This window comes from Nilaparvata lugens, chromosome 5, assembly GCF_014356525.2.
Source record: "Nilaparvata lugens isolate BPH chromosome 5, ASM1435652v1, whole genome shotgun sequence".
Classification (NCBI taxonomy): domain Eukaryota; kingdom Metazoa; phylum Arthropoda; class Insecta; order Hemiptera; family Delphacidae; genus Nilaparvata; species Nilaparvata lugens.
The window spans coordinates 56,011,875-56,033,806 of record NC_052508.1 but is presented as its reverse complement, the minus strand read 5'-3'; the positions used below and the strand labels follow the sequence as shown (position 1 = coordinate 56,033,806).

Here is a 21,932-nt window from a genome sequence, read left to right as displayed (position 1 = left end):
ATTTATAGCCACCGTAATGTAATTAAGTGTGAACCTAGAGTATTGACTTAATCCTTATTATTAATTAGATAATTCAAGTTTTTCCAATTTTCCTTCAGATGAGGCATTTTATAATCTATTTTAGTTCCAAAACATCAACTATTGTATTTCTCTGTGAAGCTTCCATCTGTTGAGTTCTATATCGCATTTATCCCTGCAGTGATTCTAAGTACCGGTTGCACAAATAACCGTGATTAAGTCCACGAAATCAGTCAGAGAAGGCGTTTTTGAAAAGACGGCTTCTCTGATTGGTTCACGTGGAATTAATCACGGTTAAAATTTAACCGGCTTTCGTGCAACAGGCATCAAGAGAACCAATGAAAAGTAACCAGAGAGACTTCCAATGAATTAAGATTTCCAGAGGATGATAATCCAAGCTCCAGATACTGATACTGATACTCCAGAGGATGATACTCACGGGTGATGGGAAGGATGATGAATGAAAAGAGGATGCACATCTTTAAGTGGGGTCCGGAATATCGGAAAGTGATTTCCGAGGTCATGAATTTTATATTTAGTGGAGTCGGCTCAAGTGGTCACCGGTCCAAAAGGAATTCAGCAGACCCTTTTGTATCGAAATAAAAATGAAAACCCTTATTTTAAATTGTTTAATTACGACATGTTTCGGCTATGATGCCACTAATTGGAATCGACTTGTTTCCATTTCGTATCTTATCGGAGCGATTAGCGTGACCGCGCTTCCCTGACTTATTCAATTCATTTATTGAATATTACTTATTTATTTCAATTCATTTATTGAAATAATTACTTATTTAATATTCATTTATAATAGGTAATTATTCTTGTAGGCTACATTTCAAGTAACAGAGACAGTTTTAACTTAGTTTTCATCCTGAAAATTTTCTGGAAACATTGAATTCATAGTAACCTGAAAACAATTCAATTCATTCCAATTTGGCGAAGATCTTTTCTGGAAACATTGAATTCATAGTAATCTGAAAACAATTCAATTCATTCCAATTTGGTTAACATCAATTATTAAGGATTAGTATTATTTATGGAAGTTGATAACTCATGGTTCACGCATAAGATGAGGATCAGTTGAGATATTATTGAAAACTTAGAGAGTATCTGGAGAAGATTCATTGATCTATATAAAAACCCATGACAATCTTACAATGATAAGCTATATTTTGGGAATATGGTATGAAACTTTTCTTGTGCCAAAAATGTCATAAGCTGAACTTAAGAATGTGTCCACAGTCACAGCATACAATCTACTAACTTGAAATCTCTCCAACTTCAATAGGCTAGCTATTTTTGTGTTTAAAGATTATTTTCTCAATAGAAATCTTTTCTATTCTAATATAATCAGCAAACCGCGACTATCTCGAACGTCACAGTCAAGGCAAATCAAATATAAGCAAATGACTATTATAATTATGTAGAACAATAACATAGTGTGGGCGTGGAGGTGAAATAGCTGTATCAACTTTGCATTGTTTATAAAACCAACTTTGAGTGCCCTTCATTTTGAACAGAGATTAAGTTTGGACTTTATCCGTCCTTCGATATACGCATAAAAATACGGTATAGTGGAATTGACGACATAAATAAATCTTATGTTTATCTGGTAGATGGAGAGGAGAATATAATCATAGAGAAAAGATAGCGTACTTGTATCAGTTGTCTCTGATATAATGGAGTTTAAATAGGTACTGTCTTCGAAATATAGAAACGATTTTCTATTATCTATAAGCAATTATCAAATGTGGAAAATAGACATTAAACATATAATTATTATTCTCCTGACGACACTCAGCCAAGGAGAAAGTGCTGACAATAAAAATGTATATAATTATTATCAAACGAAAATCCAATTAAATGCTGTAAATCACCCCGAAGACTTCTGCTACTGCAAATATTGACAAAAGGATAAACAGCCAGGTGGAAATTCGATGAGCGTTACTATTCAAAAAATTATTTGTCAGCCTGGGAACCCATTAAACATATAATTTCAATCAAATAATAGTGTCGATTATTCAATTATCAGAATCATGGGGACAAATGCTTTATTTCTATCTGAAATAATTCATAGTGGAGAGGAGGTAATTTTATTTCCTTCATATTTATAAGAAGAGCTTAATCCTCAAAAAGCATTAAGGGAAGCAGAATGCAATTACGCACATAATTATATGAGTCTAGCAAGCAAGCTCAGCCATGTAGGAGGCGTTCGACAGTGTCGTTTAAAAGTTGAATTTCAAACCTATTTCTTTCATCTTTTAAATTAAAGCAGTAGAAAAAATGGTTCTTTATGTTATTCTATAGCAGTTTGCTTATTCATGAAAGTGTAGCCTATAAGCAGGGGTGAGATTGCATCCTTGAAATTCTTGAGGGGGTTTTGAAAATTATTTTTGGGGGACCAGCAGTATCCAATACTTTGGTGGGGGATAGTCTACTAGAATTTGGGTTATCTAGTGGGGGGAGGGTGAAGAGAGAATATCATCCACACTCTTCAGTAAATAAAGGCGAGAGATTCATATTAGACAATAAGACATACGTAGAGAGTCAAGTCCCACACACACACATCGATTTTTGTTCGTACGATATTTTGCCGTCCTTATAAATTCTATTAGGTTAAACGGAACTTGACAAACATCATCTGTTTAATCTAATAGAGTTTATAAGGAAAATACCTTACGAACAAAAATTGATGTGTGTGTGCGGGGCTTAAGGCTAGCTACACACTCATCGATTTTTGTTTGTACGATTTTTCGCCATCCTTACAAATTCTATTAGATCAAACAGATTATGTTTGTCAAGTTCCGTTTAATCTGATAGAATTCATAAGGCCCCGCACACAGACATCGATTTTTCTTCGTACGATATTTTGTCGTCCTTATGAATTCGATCAGATTAAACGGAACTTGACAAACATTATCTGTTTAAAAACATCTCTTCAATCTAATAGAATTTACAAGGACGGCAAAATATCTTACGAACAAAAATCGATATGTGTTTAACAGGCTTGAGACGCAAATAATGTGGAGGCTAAAAATGATGTGTCGTGATTAAAAAATTAATACTGATATGGATATTGCATGTATATAATCCTAATATTTCACTTTGAATTAATCCATTTTTCAAGGATACACCATGAAGGAAAGTATAGTCTATAGACTATGGAACAGTAATGTGGATAAGACAAAGAATCACAAGTTCATCAATCACTTATTGAATGAGATTTTGATGAAACAATAAGAGATCCTATTGAAGTGAAAATACACTTACTTTTGTAGTGTCGATCGTTTCGACCTGTTGTTGGTCATCATCAGACTGTGGAATTTAAAAATTATTATTAATAATTTGTCTGATGATGACCAACAACAGGTCGAAACGATCGTCACTGCAAAAGTGAGTGTATTTTCACTTCAAAAGTGTTTTTTAAAATTCAAGTTTAATTTCAACAGTGAAAAAGTATGGATATACAACAGAGAGATCCTATGTTAATGCTGAAGTGGATCCGATTTCAAAATCAAGAGAAATTTTCTATTCTAAATTTGTATTCGAAAATTATTCTTCTTAATTAACATGAATGATAATTATTACGTCGTATTGAACAATGAGAGTGATAAAATAATTATAATATATTGAGTAGAGGAATAATAGAACTGATATCAATGTCATAGTGTTCAAGGCTGGATCATTACTAAATATTTATGAATGATAAACTTCTTTTTCTTCTTAAGGTTTTAGAGAAATTGGATTCTCTATAATAATCTTCATACTCTCTAGCATCTTCTGGGATATATAGCAATCTTCTGGGATATATAGCATTTATCAAGTATATGATGATTATGACTTGAAACTTCTTTATTGTCAATACAATTTTACAAAACAAAAATATATAAATATCCTTCAAAACAATAAAGCCCAAAGGTGAAAACCTGTTTGGGAAACATAATTTTTAAATATATACACACAACTCTCGAGAATAACACCAGATGATAGTAGTATAGCATTTTATCAAGTCAATCTCTACTATCATTCATTCATTTAATGCTCACGCATTCTCAGTATCCTATATACTTTCTTGAGCTGTTGAATTTTTAAGCAGTGGATGAGTGAGGGAATCATTTTCCTGAACTTACCAGGTACTAAGAGAAGATAAAGGATAGCTTGAATTTTTTATCACACAGAGATATGAAAGAAGTCAACGTATGAGATCACTCAAATTCCGATGAAAGGGTTGAATTACATTTTGTTTCTGTATAATAACTCAACAAGTATTGATTATTATCAGTTTGTTTGTTTGAATACTCAACTTAACTAATGGGACCCTGATATTTTATTTTGTGTCATCTTAATATACTCTTATAATAATCACCTACAAACGTCATTATGAGAGCTTGAATAGGGAAAAATAAAATTATCATAACATATTATTTTAGAGTAATATTACGTAATTTCAACACATATTGGAAAATTACATTTTTTGTCTTCTGAAATCCGCAAGTAGATTACATATTTTTTGGATAAAGCTATCCGCATTACTAATAGCTCACCTTCAATTTTGTAGGTCTATAAATCACCTTGTGATAGGTTTCCATTGTCAGAATAAAATAATAAGAGTGTACCTGATTTTCTAAGATACGCAGTGAGACAAATAAGTATTGTTAGATCGTGTTTTATTCGTCAACACACAGTTATTATGAAAATGTAATAGTTTTTTGTACTATTTTTTGTTAAATAGCTTATCAGTTGATTGAAAAGTGGATTGTAGAGTTGATTGTATAAGTACATCGTAAAAATGTATGAGCAGAATTAAAAGTTGATAAATACTCTGTAATAGACAGTTTTTCCTTCAACAACAAAACATAAAATAAATAATTATTGGAATGATGTTTGTGATTAATTTTATTGTTCACTTGACATTTACTTGATCCTCTAACGAGCGATAATTGATATTATTGAAATATGTCATTCTGCTAAAACCTTCTTTCGAGAATTGGTGTTTTCCATTTAAAATACAGTGCTAAAATATCAATTATAATTTTATTGGAACACGGGATCATTATTTTGTTAAGTTATAAGGATAGTCGAAATAAACTATAATTTCTCTCATGAGACAAGGAAAACGCTTCAATATTTGATTTTAAATATAGACTAGTATTGTTAACGACTCGATATTGTCAAAACAATTTGGGATACTGTACTGCTTTCGTTAGTTACACCATTTTATCGATCTCTAGTTAACTGGAAGCTTCAGCATTGAGCTGCAGAATGTTGGTGAAGACCAACGATTGGCCATTGGCTGTTCACCAATAGCGGCTTAGCTCTAATATCATTGACCGAGAAGAAGAAACGCCCAAGTATTCCAAATATGGTTATGAGAACTATTGGACAATGGTTCATACCAATAAAGAGTAACTCAGTAACTCTTGAATGGATGATAAAAATCGAAATATTAACAACTTATGTAAAATGTAGAATAAAGAATGAGTTCTATCTGTGAGAACTGTAGGCTACAATTTACATAGGAAAAAAAGGCATATAATGAGGATGGATTTCACTTTTTTCATTCGTAGGCTTACGGAATGAATATGGTCAAATCCATTGTAATTTTTGTGTATTATATGTATTACATGTTTTTATTCAAAAGGCATCACGAAGAAGAAAGTTGATTTTTTCTCAACAAACACGAGCATTGATTTTTGAATACTTCGTTTATTTCCAATAATAAACTGATAAAATACATCCTAAAAAAGAACAGTAATCAGAGTTTTCTCAACCGCTGCCTATATCATCGATATCACTCAATGTTTACGTCAATATAAATAGAAATTTGCCGATAAATTTTCTGCAAAAAGTTTGAGTTTAGTGCCGGTCTACGTCAATGATGGCCTTCTGCTCTTTGTTGGTAAATAATGGCAGATAAGTTGTAATTGCACGGAGAAATAAAGATTAATTCAATCATAAATATACGAGTGGAAAATATTTTGTATCAGTGGCCTATGGACTTGACGCAGATGTTTGCAGGTTGACCGTAGCTCCAGATGGCATTGACTTTTCATAATCGTAAGCTGAATCATAGTTTTTTGTCCATTAAGGAAAATGAATTTGACTTGAGACTTGATGATAAGTAAAGTTCAATTAATCAAAGCTTGAATGAATGAAGGATCTATTGTTTGTTATTATCAACAATGCAGGGGTGCCCACAAGGAGGTTGATATATCAAAACAATTCAAGGGGGGGTCCCTAAAAATAGTTCAGCAGTATTTTAACATTACTAAAATTACCAGGTTGGTACGAAAAATTTGAGATTTCATTATAGGCTATCATGATATCAGCTATAGTATAATTATGTTCCACACCTGCATGAATCAATACTGAAATCCTAGCTCAATTTTTTTTCAATAAATTTACGTACAATTCCTTATCTACGTAAATTACAATAGCCCAATCCCTGTTCGAGAGAAGAAGAAGGAGAAGAAGAATAAATTATGTAACGCTTTTAAGCGTACCGGTAGGTTGATTGAAGATCCTTATTAGCGTACATGTCTCAATCTCACAAATTATTGGACCTATGGCGATTTTCTGTGAGGTAAGCTCTTGCCGACTTTTCGTTACGTAACGTAGAAATTTTCTCAACGAAACAAATAGCTCATGTTGCTCATCAATATGTGTGTACAGTAGCTCAAAGAATACTTTTCCTGAGTTATCTGATGTTAAAACTCATCTAATGCTTCTCTAGAAATGTGATAGTCAAGGTGGCGTGCATGGGAATTCGAAATCGGTTTAGGGTCCTGGACCTCCTTGGGCAACCCCATACCTCCATGAAGGGTCAACATAACGATTATTGATCATTATTATATGAATTGGCGTAATAAATATCAGAGGAAATAATGTCGTTTCATCCACATTCAACTCTTTGTATTCGTGTTATCGGTTTGCCTTTGAGAGAATAGTGTTATTGAGCTTTTCAAGGCCACTTTTTCTACTTCCTCACAAAAAGCAACAAACTGTATATCAGTATCAATATGAATACAGTATTTATTGCGACTTTTAATAATACACTTTCTTGAGTGAGAATGAGGCAACATAGATTATTATTAGCTGGAGAGGCAAGAACCATTAACTCGATCTCGCAGAATGTGCTTTAATGAACTTGACCGAGAAACTTTATTATCATCCAACAAGTGTTGGAAACTGCAAACGTTGTGAACACGCGAGTTTTGATTTGTGGCGATTGGTGGCTGATAATCATACATCTCATTGATGATCGAAAATTCACATTTCATAAATTTGTTTGACTCTGGGAAATCATATTAATTCAAACTTTATCTGCAATCTTTTTCTTCTATCTATGAGATGTTTCACAAAGTGTAGGTACTCTTCTCACTTGTGTGCTTGCTTATTCTGCAATCCTTTGTAATTCATCTAGTCCTTCAAATATCTTTTATTTAACACCTGGTCCTATCAGTTTCTTTTTCCATCCTTCCCCTTATTATTCTTCCCATTCTCATCCTTTCATATCTACCGTCTATTTACTTTTCCTGATACGTTTTTCACTCTCTCAAGGATTGAAGGTTTACCTAGTACATGGATATCCATAGTTGGAAAAACCCTTCAATCTTCCACCCTTCTTTATTTGCACCACTTTCTTTTTATTTTGTTTCAATGTGCATTGTTGTTGTTGTTGTTGTTTGCATGTATTCTTTTTGTTAATCTCTGTATCAAACTTGTATGTGTGTAAAAAAATGGAATTGGAACTGGATTGACCAATAAATTCACAACTTCTCAACAAATAGAGAAATACTAAGACATAATAATATTCCTTGATCTCAATTATTGTTCATCAATGGAGGATTTTATTCGAGATGAGATTTGAAGCTGAGAGAAGCTGAGATTAACTAAAACTGGAACAATAATAAAAACATTTCATATCAGAAAAAACTGATTTTGGAAGAGTGTATTTGAGTGCACTAACTCAGTTGAAACCTGTTGCATCTATTCATTTGGTCATTCGAAAAGAGAGAAAAGTACGGTTTGCAGCCTAAATTAGGGGTTTCCCTCCGTATTAGGTCTATGCCAAACCTGCATGACAATTAGAAAACCGTGTATCTCAATAATCCTTGAAGGTACAGACTTGGTAGCAGAATAGCAGACATCCTTGAGAAATATTTCTAGTGATGATAATGATGATGGGGGATGAAAGGGGAAAAAATATTCCATATCATTTGATGTTTCATTTTTCAAATTCTGTAGTAGGTCTATTGATTTTCTTTGCTCGCAAGCTGAATACTAAGAATGCTAATGCTTTTTCAACTATCAACACTGTGAACATAACAATTAATAAGTAGCACATCAACAAAAACAAGTTTACTGATGGAAATGGAGGGAAAAAAAGTTTCCATAAATACAGAGGTGCACAAAGGGGACAAATTGAGTTCTTAAAATTCTGGGATGAGAGTGGGGCTGAAAATCTTTGTAAGGTCCTAAAAGAAGGTACTAAGAAGTGTTTAAAAACACAAAAGAAATTTCTTGTATGGTCTTGGTAGGTGTGTACCCCTGCATTCATGGAAAGAATAAAAGTTCTTCTCTAACATAATATATGGTGGAATTTGGATATTCTCACAGAGCAATTTGTTTGAAGATAATGAACAACATATAATTCGAGCCAGATACCTTGAGCTCATCTAATCCGGCATACCAATATTCAAGATTCTTCAAGATATATAAAAATTTAAACTATCAATTGATCTATGAAAGTATTATTAGTCTGTTTGTTGATATGATAAGATTTATACCATTTTCAATAGGAAATGGCTTTCAAGCACAAATTAATTTCATTATGATTTAATAAAATGAGAAATAATTATATAACATAAAATATTGTAAGTATACCATCAAACTTATACGGTACAGTACGGTACTTATATTCTCACACTCCAGATTAAAAAATATTCAAATGAAAGTCCCTACATCAATTAATTACACATAATAATAACCTTGAGCTGTTCTAATGACATTTAATTTTTTAAATTTATTGGTACACTGTTATGTAGTTGACTCTCGATAGCATTTGACTTGGGGTTATCGAGCTTTTACCACGCATCTGCCAAATTGAATTCACGTTTCAAACATGATAGTTCTATTCAAGGCTGGCCCCTATTCTTTCAGGAATATTCTTTGTGAATACTTTCTTGTTCAGTTATTACTGATGGCTAGTAGGCTGCACTACATCAATGTATGATTTATCATGAATAAAGTAAGAACGCAGATTACAGAATATTCAGTTGCTTCATATTGATTGATTGTTCGAAATGAAATAGTAGGCTGGCTATATGCATCAGTATGATACAGCCTACAACAGTACGGTACTTTTGATCTATAACGACAATAACTTCTACAATCTATGAAGTAGCAGATAACATCAACTTAAATTTCAATGTCAAAGTAAGTGTTCATACTCATCAGAACTGACAATAATATTATTATTCTGTTAGGCCTACACTGTCAGATGATTTAAAAAGGAACAAGGAATAGTATTTCGAGAAGGAAATTAGGCCTGCTACAGGTAACGATAATAATAATATTAGTAGAGTAGTTTGGAATATTGAAAATTTACAATTTCACAGGCTTAAAAGAGAGTGGAAGAAGTAGAGGAAACTTCAAAGGGATGTGAGCTTTTCATATTGTTTTACAAACAATTAAACTGTGTGGAGGAACTTTCACGATACCGAGGATCTCTTGAAAAAATGCTTTGGAAACAAGTATTGTACCTATCATATTTTTAATCAAATTGTATGTACATGTCTCTCACATGGATTCAACAGCGGAAAAATCTCCCATAATTTAATAAAAGTTCAATGAATTTGTTTACAAAATGCAAATTTATCATTGTAAAAACTGAAGTTCCAAGTGGGTATTGGAATGTTGGTATATGTTTGCATATTTAATAGAGTGGATGAACTTGATAAAAAGTTACGCAATGGTATCTACCATCGAAAAGCCTACAACAATGTAAGTTGAGAATGCTAAACCAGATTTTGACATGAAATGAGAAGTGAGAAAACTTTTCTTTCCTTCTCCAATTCACTTATACTTGTGGATAGCTCGTCATGCTTCACGACGGTTAGGCATCTTATCTACAAAAGTTGCAAATGCGTTTCATTTATTCAAGAATCCCACCTTTATCAATATTTATACCCGTTACATTCCTACGAAAATAATGTTTTTAGTCTCCATAATAATTTCCCATAAGAATCATGAATGATTAATAAAAATGATACATTAAAATGAGAAATTGTAGGCCTATTATAGTGAGGTCCACGTTATAATGGCAGTGGCGAAAGATAGGAAAACAACGTTGCCGATCCTCTGTCTTGCCTTCTATATACGGTATCTAGGTTTAATAATGTAATATTAACGGTTCATTCTCGTTTAAAATAATCAAATATATTTTATTAAATAAGAAATTATATTTTTCAATCAAGATGCTTCAAAATCAAACATAGAAGGAAAATTTCACATTATTATCACTAAAGTAGGAAATATTCACATATTGAAGAAATAATTTTGGAGGACCAAAAAACAAACATAATTCTATCGCAGTAAGTAACACAATACTCAATATTATTTATAACATTGAAACAGTTTCTTATTCTCCAACTGGAAAACAAATACGAAATAGAATGAAACTTTTTTGATTCCATTCCTTTGAAGTAGCTTCAGCATGAAGAAGGGAAAGAGAGGGATATAATTTGCAGCACTGTTCGTATAATAACGCGTAACAAACACCTGAGATTATCTGACCGGTTTTGTTTGATTGATCATCTAGATAGGAGAGACGCTATGACGTCTCTAAAATGATCGCCCGCCGGGTCAGTGGCAATGAGCTTGAACCGGTGGCAGAACTTGTGAGAAGTCTGTCTTGTTTTTCCACATCTGTTCAACGTTCCTTCATGAACATCAGGGCTCATGTTTTCTAAGGTTGGCCTGGCCACTAACGACAGGACATGCATGATGAACGTTTGTGTATACTCACATCATGTTCATCATGCAATTCTCATCATTGTAACATACATAAATAAACATACATAATCTAATCTAAGAAGCATGTATTGAGTTGGACAAATTTTAAAACCTTTGGAAATGGAAACCACAGGGAACTTTTTTCAAAAATTAGAGATTTCAAAGGAGAATAATATCTTGAAAACTATGACAGCTATCAAATGAGGTGACTGAACAACATTTCTAGGGAATATATTTCAATTTTGAATGGGATAATCATGTCGCTATAGTCACTCCCGAGACATTTAGAAAAATACGTCAAATTCAACCATTGAACCACACTTCTCCACTTTGGATTATGACGACCCCGGACGACCACCCCAATCCTGGATCTGCGCCTAGTGGAAGTGTCATAAGGTCCAATTGGAGATAAAACTACTGGATTTTCTGAAAATTCAACTCTTTAATAGTAGCGGATATCTCGAGAACTAAGAAAAATATCAATAAACAGCGGAAGAAGACAAAAAGTTGATGTTTAACCTTCACCACACCCTTTTGAGAAAGGGGGAGGATTTACCTGTTTTTACCACCTTACAGACTAGTCCACACAGAGCTGTGGACTGTCGAGTCATAACTCTCACTGCCTTCAAATATTTCTTTCTCGAATGATCTACATTGTTGCAGAACTGAAGACACACTAAAAACTGAAATGCTTCATCGACACTGAAAAAACTGCATAAAATAGTGACATAATAAATTTTATTCAGGCACAGATTCAGGGGGGGCGATCGGGCCGATTGCTCTCCCCGCACTTTTTTCCAAGATAGTGGTGTCTGACAAAACTACAGCTACTACTGTAGTTGCAAAAATAAGAATGAATAAAGTTGCATTTGAATGGACAAATTCAAGAATCTAATCAATTATCAAATAATAAATCTAATTTTTGGATAGTAGTTCTCATCGAATTTCCATCTAGCTGTTAACCCTGTTGTCAATGTCTGCAGTAGCAGAGGTCTTCGGGGTGATGTACAGCATTTATGTAGGATTTTCGTTAAATAATAATTATATATTAATTAGCATTTGAATAAATGCATTCTCTATTTAATTCCATCTGTAAGTAATAAAGCCCTCAAATGCTGTTTCTGGTGTGAAAGTCGAACAGGGGGGGGGGTTCCCCGACGACCACTCCAATCGCTCCCCCCAGGTTCAGAGTCCTGGATCCGCGCCTAGTGGAAGTGTCATAAGGTCCAAGATTGGGGATAAAACTACTGGATTTTCTGAAAATTTAACTCTCTAATAGTAGCGGATATCTCGAGAACTACGGTATGAAAATATCAATAAACTGCGGAAGAAGACAAAAAATTATAATTATATTTAAACCTCCTCCACACTATTTTAACAAAGGGGGTGTGAGTGAGGACTTTAATGATATGTTTAGCTCCAAATATTCTAAACAGAGCAGAAAACAATTTTATTATAAACATTTCCCACTCCAACTCTTCAAAGACTGGACTGAAGCAAGCCTCCACATTCAATAATTTACTGTAACATTTTTCCAGGGAGGATCTTGGTGCATGCTTGACGACCGTATGTTCTTCAACAGTGTTGTTGAAAAGCTACTGGCGACTATGATACTAGCACTAGATGGCATCTCATGTCTATAGTGAGTTTTACGTTATAATATCAGTATTCGATTAACATTGCACATTAGTATTGATTGCTATCCTTGTATATCATTCGACAAAGTAGATTGCGCTATATACTTCTCTAGCTCCGCAATGTTGCTAGATCGTTTCTTAACAATGTAGAAATAGAGCTAATTAACAAAAACTTTTATCATAATTATTTTAAAAATCATTGAGAAAGATCATATCTTGGCGGATAAAATACAATCCATAATTTTTAACAAGAATGAACAGTAATATTACAACAGATACAGTATATATATTTCCAGTATTTTATATATTTTTCATATAAATTCACCACTCATTGCAGCTGTTGTGGTGTGGTGTAGCTCTACGGTAGCATTTACTTTTTACTCAAATTCATTTTTATTTTTAATATTAATTATTTTTTTTGTACTATTACTATTGTATAATGAATCATTTTAATATGTTGTTATGGAAGCAATTTTGGGAGAAATCTTGTATGCTTCTATGTTTTCATGTTTTCATAAATAAATGAATAGCGGTATCAGTTATCCTCTTATAGATGGCAGTGGAAAGCCAGAGAATCGGCATCGCTGTTCTCCTATTTTTCTCCACTACTATTATAACTTGGACCTCACTATTAATAGTTGCCCCGTTTGTGTTAATAATGTGTTGATTTACTACAGTCGATCTGCAATATTCTTATAGAAGGCAGTGGCAAGCCAGAGAATCGGCATCGCTGTTCTCCTATTTTACTCCACTGTTATTATAACTTGGACCTCACTATGAACAGTTGCCCCGTGTATTAATGTGTTGATTTACTACAGTCGATCTGCAATCTTCTTATAGGAGGTAGTGGCAAGGCAGAGAATCGGCATCGCTGTTCTCCTATCTTTCTCCACTGTTATTATAATGTGGACCTCACTATAGTTGCCCCGTGTGTTGATGTATTAATCTGCTACTACAGTTGTTCTGGAAACGGAAGCAAGGTCATTATTGGAATGCGTCATTCGCTTCAAGCAGACCGGATTCACTTCTACTGAGACCAATTTTCAGTTATTTGTTTTGTTGCCGAGCTCACAATTTGCAGGATATGCGGTCACTCTCAGCGAGCATCCACAAGTATTATGGAACCAGGTGCGGGAGACACTATCAATATTTATAAAATATATTGATGTCCACAGGGGGGGGGGGGTGTTGGGACACAGACTGCATCCTTGGGAGTGCAAAGGTCAGCAGTGTTTAGAAAATTACTATTGATGACATTCGGGTTTCCTACAACACACGTCATCTGACAAAATAGCATCACAGTACATTGCAGTTGTACGTTGTAGACCTACTTTGAGAGTTCATGATTCCTATATATGAATCTTTGCACAAATGGAACATGAATGGATAACCTTTGAATCTATTCAGAACTTGTACTAAGAGGTGGAGTATAGGTATATAGAAGGCCTTAGTCTATTCAAATCTCAATGAATTTGATGTAATTAACAATGTTGAACGAAATCTTAAATTGATGAAAGCAATATCACAGTACGAAATTCATTGTTGAGAGCAATTACAGTAAGAAATTCCAAATTCCTGTTAGCAATAATATTACAGGCATTTTAGAATTTCGTTTTACATATAATTATTCATAATTGATAATAAAACTATTACTCATGGAAAGGTTAGTGAGCTCTTTTCTACTGTTAACGGGAAGAAATTTAATCAACACATTTGAAGAATATCTCCACTGTCCATGAAAAAATAATATAAACATAATATACAAAAATGAAAATAACATAATTCAAATTTGTAACTTGATTCTAACGTTCTCAAAAGGAGTAGGAAATGGTCAATGTTATTGAACTTTGCTTTCACTGAAACAGGCCTATCATAGATAGTCAATTTGTAGTATTATTTGTGGGTTTATAACCAAAATCAATTAGGTACTTCATCATATTCATTCATATTAGCACACTTTTTTATGTATTTAAACACAACATGTAGTCAAATGTTAAGTAAATAATTTAAAACTTTTGCTTACTTTTATTTGCTTGAAATTTGACTGCATGTCGTGTTTAAATACATAGAAAAAGTGTGTTAATACATCGCAGCTCGGAATGGATCAAGAAACCATCAGCTTCCATTCATATTGTTGACCAGGTGCAATTTTTTCTGAGGAATAAGGTGAATTCAATTGACATTTCCTGTCCCTGATGGTGTATCAATATTATTATCACCTTACAATATTGTTATTTATATAACCAGAGATGAACGAAATATAATTGTTTCTGTATGATATTACTTAGTATAATTATACTAAGTTGATCTGGGAGAATACCTGTTTCCAGAAGAAATTCATGATGGAATCATTTAAACACTTGCGAAATATGAAATAAATATAGGCTACCTACTACATGATTCCTCTCTCCTCGACTTAATGAGAAAAAATTCTGGTCTATCATTGTTATACTACCTGTTCTATTCTACTCTGAAATAATTATTGGTAAAAGGAGAAATAACATGGGGAAAGGCAGCAGTTTCAACTTATAAAAGGCCTAATAATAATGGGCAACAAATTTGGTTCCATCTCTTTATTAAATGCTCTCTCTATACAACTAATGGATGGAGTTTAACTATATTATAAAAGAAAATTTACATAATTATTTCAATCTGTCCTATGCAGAAGGTACGGTACTGTACCCTGAAAAAGAGTCATCTTTATCATCATTTTGCGCTTATCCCATTTAAGTCAGCAACGTTATTAAAACATCATTTAATCACTATTACAAATTTATGTGATGCTTTTAAAGTTATCGATTTAGTTTTTTATTTATAAAAAAGATTTATATATCATGCAATAAACGAACGAACTAGTAACCTCTATGAATACCTTCCAGAATACCTCATCCATGAACACTCTCTGATGGTCAAACGTTTTTTCGGCGGTGTTAGAGAAATGTACAGGACAACTTTTTTGAGATGATGCTAACTTTTCTTTTAATGGTGAGGGCTGGTGTGGGTAAGTGTGCTAGCTGTGCATATGTAATTATAGCATATATGAATGCCAAAATTCCATAGCGCATTTTCCAGTCTGCATCATCACATAAAAATTCACCTGTAATACAGTACAAACTCGCTAATCCAAACTAACAGGAATCAATATCCTATAAGAATATTGAATAGAATTGTCGTAGTAGCTATAGTTGAGTTTAATTTTAGGAAACAGAAGAAAGTCAAACTGAGATGTAACAACATTCTTGTACCGATATAAGTTATGAATTTTTTATAAATCTTCAATAATATTTTATTATACCAATTGAAAACTCATTGATGTATCTGGTAAATGTAAGTTTCAATTTACATCTCAAAAAAATTAGAAATATTTATATTGTGTTTTTGTAATCGACTTCATTCAATTGTTGTAAATAGTAATAAGGCTTGTGTACAAAAACTACTGAACTGTTCAAGAAGTATATGTGATAAAATTCAAATAAGAGATGATTCAGTGTTGTAATAGGGAGGTTTGGAATCAGCGAGAGTATACTGAAACAATCAAAATAATAATTAATAATATCTATGAAGTAGAATAGTTATTTCTACATGCCTACACACATTATGATAGTAGGTATATCATTCCAGAGGATCATAAATTGGAAAGTTATATATCGTTCATTGATACAAAGTCTACTATTAAGGAGTAGTTTGTAATCAAAGTGATGAAAAATCTATGAAATACATAATATTTTATATAATATACAAGATAAGTAGTACAGTATATGAATGAGCTAAATTATATGACCAAGTCTTGGTCTTTGTGCGTTTCTTGAAAATAATTATTTGAATTTCACTAGTAATAAAATCTTCTAAATAAGGTATAATATAACAATATTATTTCCAGATGAAAGAGTGAGCCAATAAGTAATATTTATTCAATCAGATAGGTTCTAAAAAGCATTGTCCTAAATAAATTATCATGCAATAGTTATTGATGTTCAGTCACTATAATTATATGTGGGTAGAGCACCTTTATGAGAAAATCGTTGATAAACTCATACTATCTCAATTGACATTTAATTTAATTTAAAATTGTAAAAAAATAACTACCTATAGGTTTAGTACTGGAGGTTGTAAAAAACACAAAGAATAACTATAGGTTTAGTACTGGAGATCAGTTCTGATAAAGCTTGAAATAGACTATTCTATTTCTTCGAATTGATCTTTTTTCGAAACAATTACCTCTCTCACACAAATGATTGATGACATGGCGAAAAATGTCGTTATTTGAATGCATAACTGACTAAAACATGACTGTCAAGTTTCCAGTTAATTTAAATTACAGTGATCCAAAAAATGTATTAAATTTAAACCAAAAATAGTTTGAAAGATTTGAATGAAAAGAGTTGAGCGATATTATCATTTCAATATAATATAATATTAAATCGTATCTTTGTTGATCAATATAAAAGAAATAGGTACTTCTTCAGAGAGATCGTAGATATAGGCCTACTAAATGACTGACTAAACAAAGGAGGATAGCTCTACTCAATGGCTTTATATAAGTAATTTGAGGAGAGGAGAAACTTAGAGAAACTACTTGGATGTAGCTGGGAAATAGCATCTAACAAATTGCCTCCTATCCAATAGAATGTTGAACATCAGTGCCTCAAAGTACCTAATGTCATCGAGATAAATTTACTTCAATTACCTCAAACTTCTTTATTATATTTACAGAATTTACAGAGTATAACAATTCTGATTAGTCCAAAACAGACAGAAAACGTAATGTATCATCATCTCTGTCGAACAGATAATCGAATTAAAAATAATTTATGGATAAATCTATTACATTCAACGTTGATATGAATCACTCTGTCACCAGATCAATCTTATAACAAATTCAATAATTCTCTACCATTATCAACGTCAATACACTCCATAATTAATTTATGAAATCACAAAAAGTGAGAATATTTTTGTTATTTGTTCCCTCTGATTGTCAAGGTGTCACCTAAATAATGGAAAAGATCACTGACATTGTAGGCCTGTTTGAGAAAAGAAAAACTATTGTAAAATTGAAAGAGTGCAGTTTATAGATGATACAAATATCTGAATCGATTATAGTCACTTGAGACTAGGTACTATGAATGAGCCACAACAAGTCATATAGCCTAATAATTCCAACTGTCCTTACTCAAACGTTTATAGTGGTACAAAAAATATCTATCATATTTCACTGTTTTTGAGAGGATCAAAAAATTCATCTTTTCTTATTCAAATAAGATATGGGAACAAATTCAATGTTTTATTAGTATATTATTTTTAAATGTTTACTGTTAGTTATCATTATTCAAGTATAGTTAATCATAGAATAATCAAAGTTTATGAGTACGTTTTTTAGAGAATAGATGATTTTATATATTCAAATCCTACGTTTTTATCAATCAGGATAAAAAATGTTACGATGATTCCTATATAATAACAAATTCTAAAACATTTTATGAATAAATTCTACATTTTCAAAATTCAACATCGTTAAAAGCATTTTATTTAAGAGATAACTACAAGTGCACTATAATTATTTTAAAAATAGTATAAAAAGTTCTCCGTTACATGTACATACATACATCAATTTATAATATAATATACGAGGATAGATTATATGCGCTCCTACGTTTAACACAATAATATTATAGTTAGACACCTTTATCCAAAATAAGAAGTATGTCTCTGGATAACAGTTCTAAACTATAAACACAATTAACAACTACAGTTCACCATAAAAGTGGTCAACGTCATAGCATCTAGTTTTCACATCAACTTATCACAAATTATAAACACCGAGTGTAGAAAAATATGTCCAACTAAATTTTGGAAGTAGATATATTACGCTTCCCGATATTTTTCCGATAATAATTGATAATATATGTTCAGTACTCACAATAAATGCAAGATTTTCTGTGTTAGACAAACTACGCATCACCTCAGCGTTCACTGAGGACAAGAATTTGGCAAAATCAATAATAAATCAACTGAAAGTATCATTATTATACTCAATTATTCACACTTGCACTCCCTCTCTTTCTAATCACATAAGTAACAAAGCACAGTTCACACACCGGTTGACTGACAGAGTAAATGGGTCTGCCTGCTCTTCATGTACCTTACGAGTAGATACTTTTATTCCGGAATATAAAGAATAAAATATAAATTCCGGTGTAGTAAGATACTTTACAATAATACACACACGTGTTTTATAATAACATTATTGTAGCCCCTACTAGTGTATAAGGAATGGAATAAATGGGATTTATAGTTGATGAAAAACTAAAGAGAAATCACTAATAAGGAATCCAAAAGCAATAATATAAAATGTTATCTCTAGGAAAAGCAACTTTCTACATTGTACAACAAAATATAATTTTCAATGCTGATTCCAATAATATTTTTATTTTATGTTCAATGAAATATCATATTTTTTCAACTTATAGTCATTTCATCATAATGTGATTACAGTATGTATAAATTACTATAAAGTATTTCAATTTAGTGTAATCCTCGATTTTTTAAAATAATATAGGCCTATATGATTCCATAATATTAACAGCTATTTAAACGCTTGTGAGAGTCATAATATTATCAATAACAAATTGTTATCAATCAAAAGTAAGAGCCAGAAAAAAAAATTCAGTGTAACAAAAATAATACAGTCTCCACCTTGATTTAGAATAATTAATCTCCGTATTTCATAAATGAGTATTTTCATAACGATTTAATACAAGATAACTCCTTTTCAAGGAGAAGTTCTTCATCAATAGATGTCGATAAGTTGTTGACAGTTTCATACAGGCTTATTTCTCAAGCAAATCCATGTTCCACACGTTTCAAAACAGATACCTAGTGAGAGTTTATAAGAAAACTGCCTAAAATTCATAGCCCACTGACCTAATAAACTTAGGAACTGAGAAAAGTGGCATTGGGAAGGCAATCTTCAGACCTAAAATATGCAACAAAACTGCTAATTTTGAGAAAATTGGACACTGATTTGGAGGAAGGCCTGAGTAAAGAAAGTTGCACAATGTTCTGAAACACTTCTACACTGAAATAGTTTTTGAAAATTGCGACCCATTTACTCTGTCTGAATACATGGATGACAGCTAGTCATACACCAGGATACACATTTCATTCAAATGCCCCACATACATTGCAAAAGCTGCATGTAAACGACTAATTTACGTATTATAAATATTATAATACACATTACATATTATACATCATGTATTATAATATTATGTATTATTTTACAGCTGTCAGGTGTTCAGTACAGTGAGCAATATTTCGTACTAAGAAAGAAAACATGTAACCCTAATCTAAGGATTATATTTTTATCTAGAAATTCGACTACAAAATATATTCATACAACTTTAATATTATACTTTTCATAGCCTGATTAAAACTACATAATTTTCTAGATTAAGCAGAAGATTCTCTTGCTGGAAATGCTTTGAAGACTTGCGGAAACTTTGAAATCGAATTTCGAATACAATAATCATTTCTAATAATTGAACTTTATTTAGTAATTTTGTTCATATTTGGTAAGAGGTAAGTTAAATATAAATTTAACTTCGTCAAAACCGAATATGACGTGAGTTATGAAAACAGTTTATACTTTTCTCAAAAAAGAAAAATAATATAACTCATAGAATGTAGCACTACACAGTAGTGAATAATATAATTATGAAGATCATTAATACAAGACCATTCATTTCAAATATGTGAGGATATTATAGTAATTGAGTCAAAAAGAATCAATCCGGTCTTTAAGTGGAGAAGAATCCTTGCATGAAATTCAATAACTTAATTCAACTAAATAACTTAACTTTAAATAAGATCCAATTAACTGTCTTATCAGGAATGCACATCGAATATAAATTTTACAAATGAGCACCTAACGTTTGACCTTTCTTATGTTTCATATAATGGAAAATCTTTGCCCCGCAAGTCCATTTCCATCGAGACAAGAAAACTTCTAGCTTGTAACTTGGCCAGATTCATGCTCCACTTTATAGTTGAGTATTTATTTGACAGTATTTCACTAATATAGTGATATTATTTACTATCAAACGCACTCCCAATCTTAAGAAAAATTTTATAAACAGGAGTAGTTTATCACTTGAATCAGGAACATGAATCGAATGGCTGGTCCTAAGAGGATAGTATTCATCCAAACAAGATCATTCACTAAAAGTTATAAATCTATATAATTGAGGGGAAGATAAATGATAAATACACATAAATGATCTGGAATGTGAAACAGAAGGCAGCTTCATATGGACGTATAACTAGATGCGACAGCACCGTTATCATTGGAATAATATTCAAATTACAATATAATGTAGCCTACTGGATTGAATAGAAAAAAATGATCTAATCAAAATAAGAACTATCAAAACACAGCATCAAATGAAAAATGACCAATTTTTAGATATAAAAAAAGAAAGGAAAATTGAGAACTCTAGGGAAAAGTCCTTTATTTCATCGATTTTCATAGAGTGCATAGTAGCCTATAGCAGAGAGGAAAGAAGCACTGGTATGCTTATTCCGTGCCTATAGCACTGAGAATAATAGGCTACTATAACAGGTAGCATAATATATGCTATATTTTCTCTATTCCTATAGGCATAGAGGGTCTAGAAGGGTAGCCTACCATACTGCTTCACAATTTCCAGATCCATTGTTTTTTAGGTATAAATATTAACTGAATTTTAAATTTTTTACTCTGATACTGTGTTAGTTTTCAAATGAGATGCAGAGCCACAAGAATTGAAGACGAATATTAAACTGATTTTTTTATAAATCGAGTGTGTAAAGATTATTTAAGTATAAATTTGAGCCGGCATTATGTACGATAGATTTTATACAATAATTATATTTCAAATTATTGGGAATACAAGAAGTGGTCTTGGTACTTGAAAAAAATTGATAGATTTAATCTGGCAGTGAATTGTTTAGAACAATTGAAATTTTGCATCTGAAGACAATTTCATTATAAAAATTACAGAATCAACACGGTATCTGATAGATTAAATAAAAATGCTGAGAAAATGTCAAAAACCACAGATTTATTGATAGATAGAAAGACCGGTTTCGATTGTTACACCATTGTCAATCTCTGATAGACCAGATCTCTGGTTTTTGACAATTTCTTAGTATTTTTATTTAATATGGTATGAATAATTACCACAATATCAACTTCTCAACTACACAAAAAGTATCTGT

General features: G+C 32.0%; 1 long non-coding RNA gene across 1 annotated transcript; it reads left to right on the top strand.

Annotated features, from left to right (window-relative positions):
* Positions 1-5,888: 5,888 nt before the first annotated feature.
* Positions 5,889-20,969, top strand: LOC120351433. Its single transcript, XR_005571397.1, has 3 exons — positions 5,889-6,078; positions 12,576-12,679; positions 15,554-20,969. It is a non-coding gene; the product is annotated as an uncharacterized LOC120351433 (long non-coding RNA).
* The last annotated feature ends 963 nt before the right edge of the window (positions 20,970-21,932 follow it).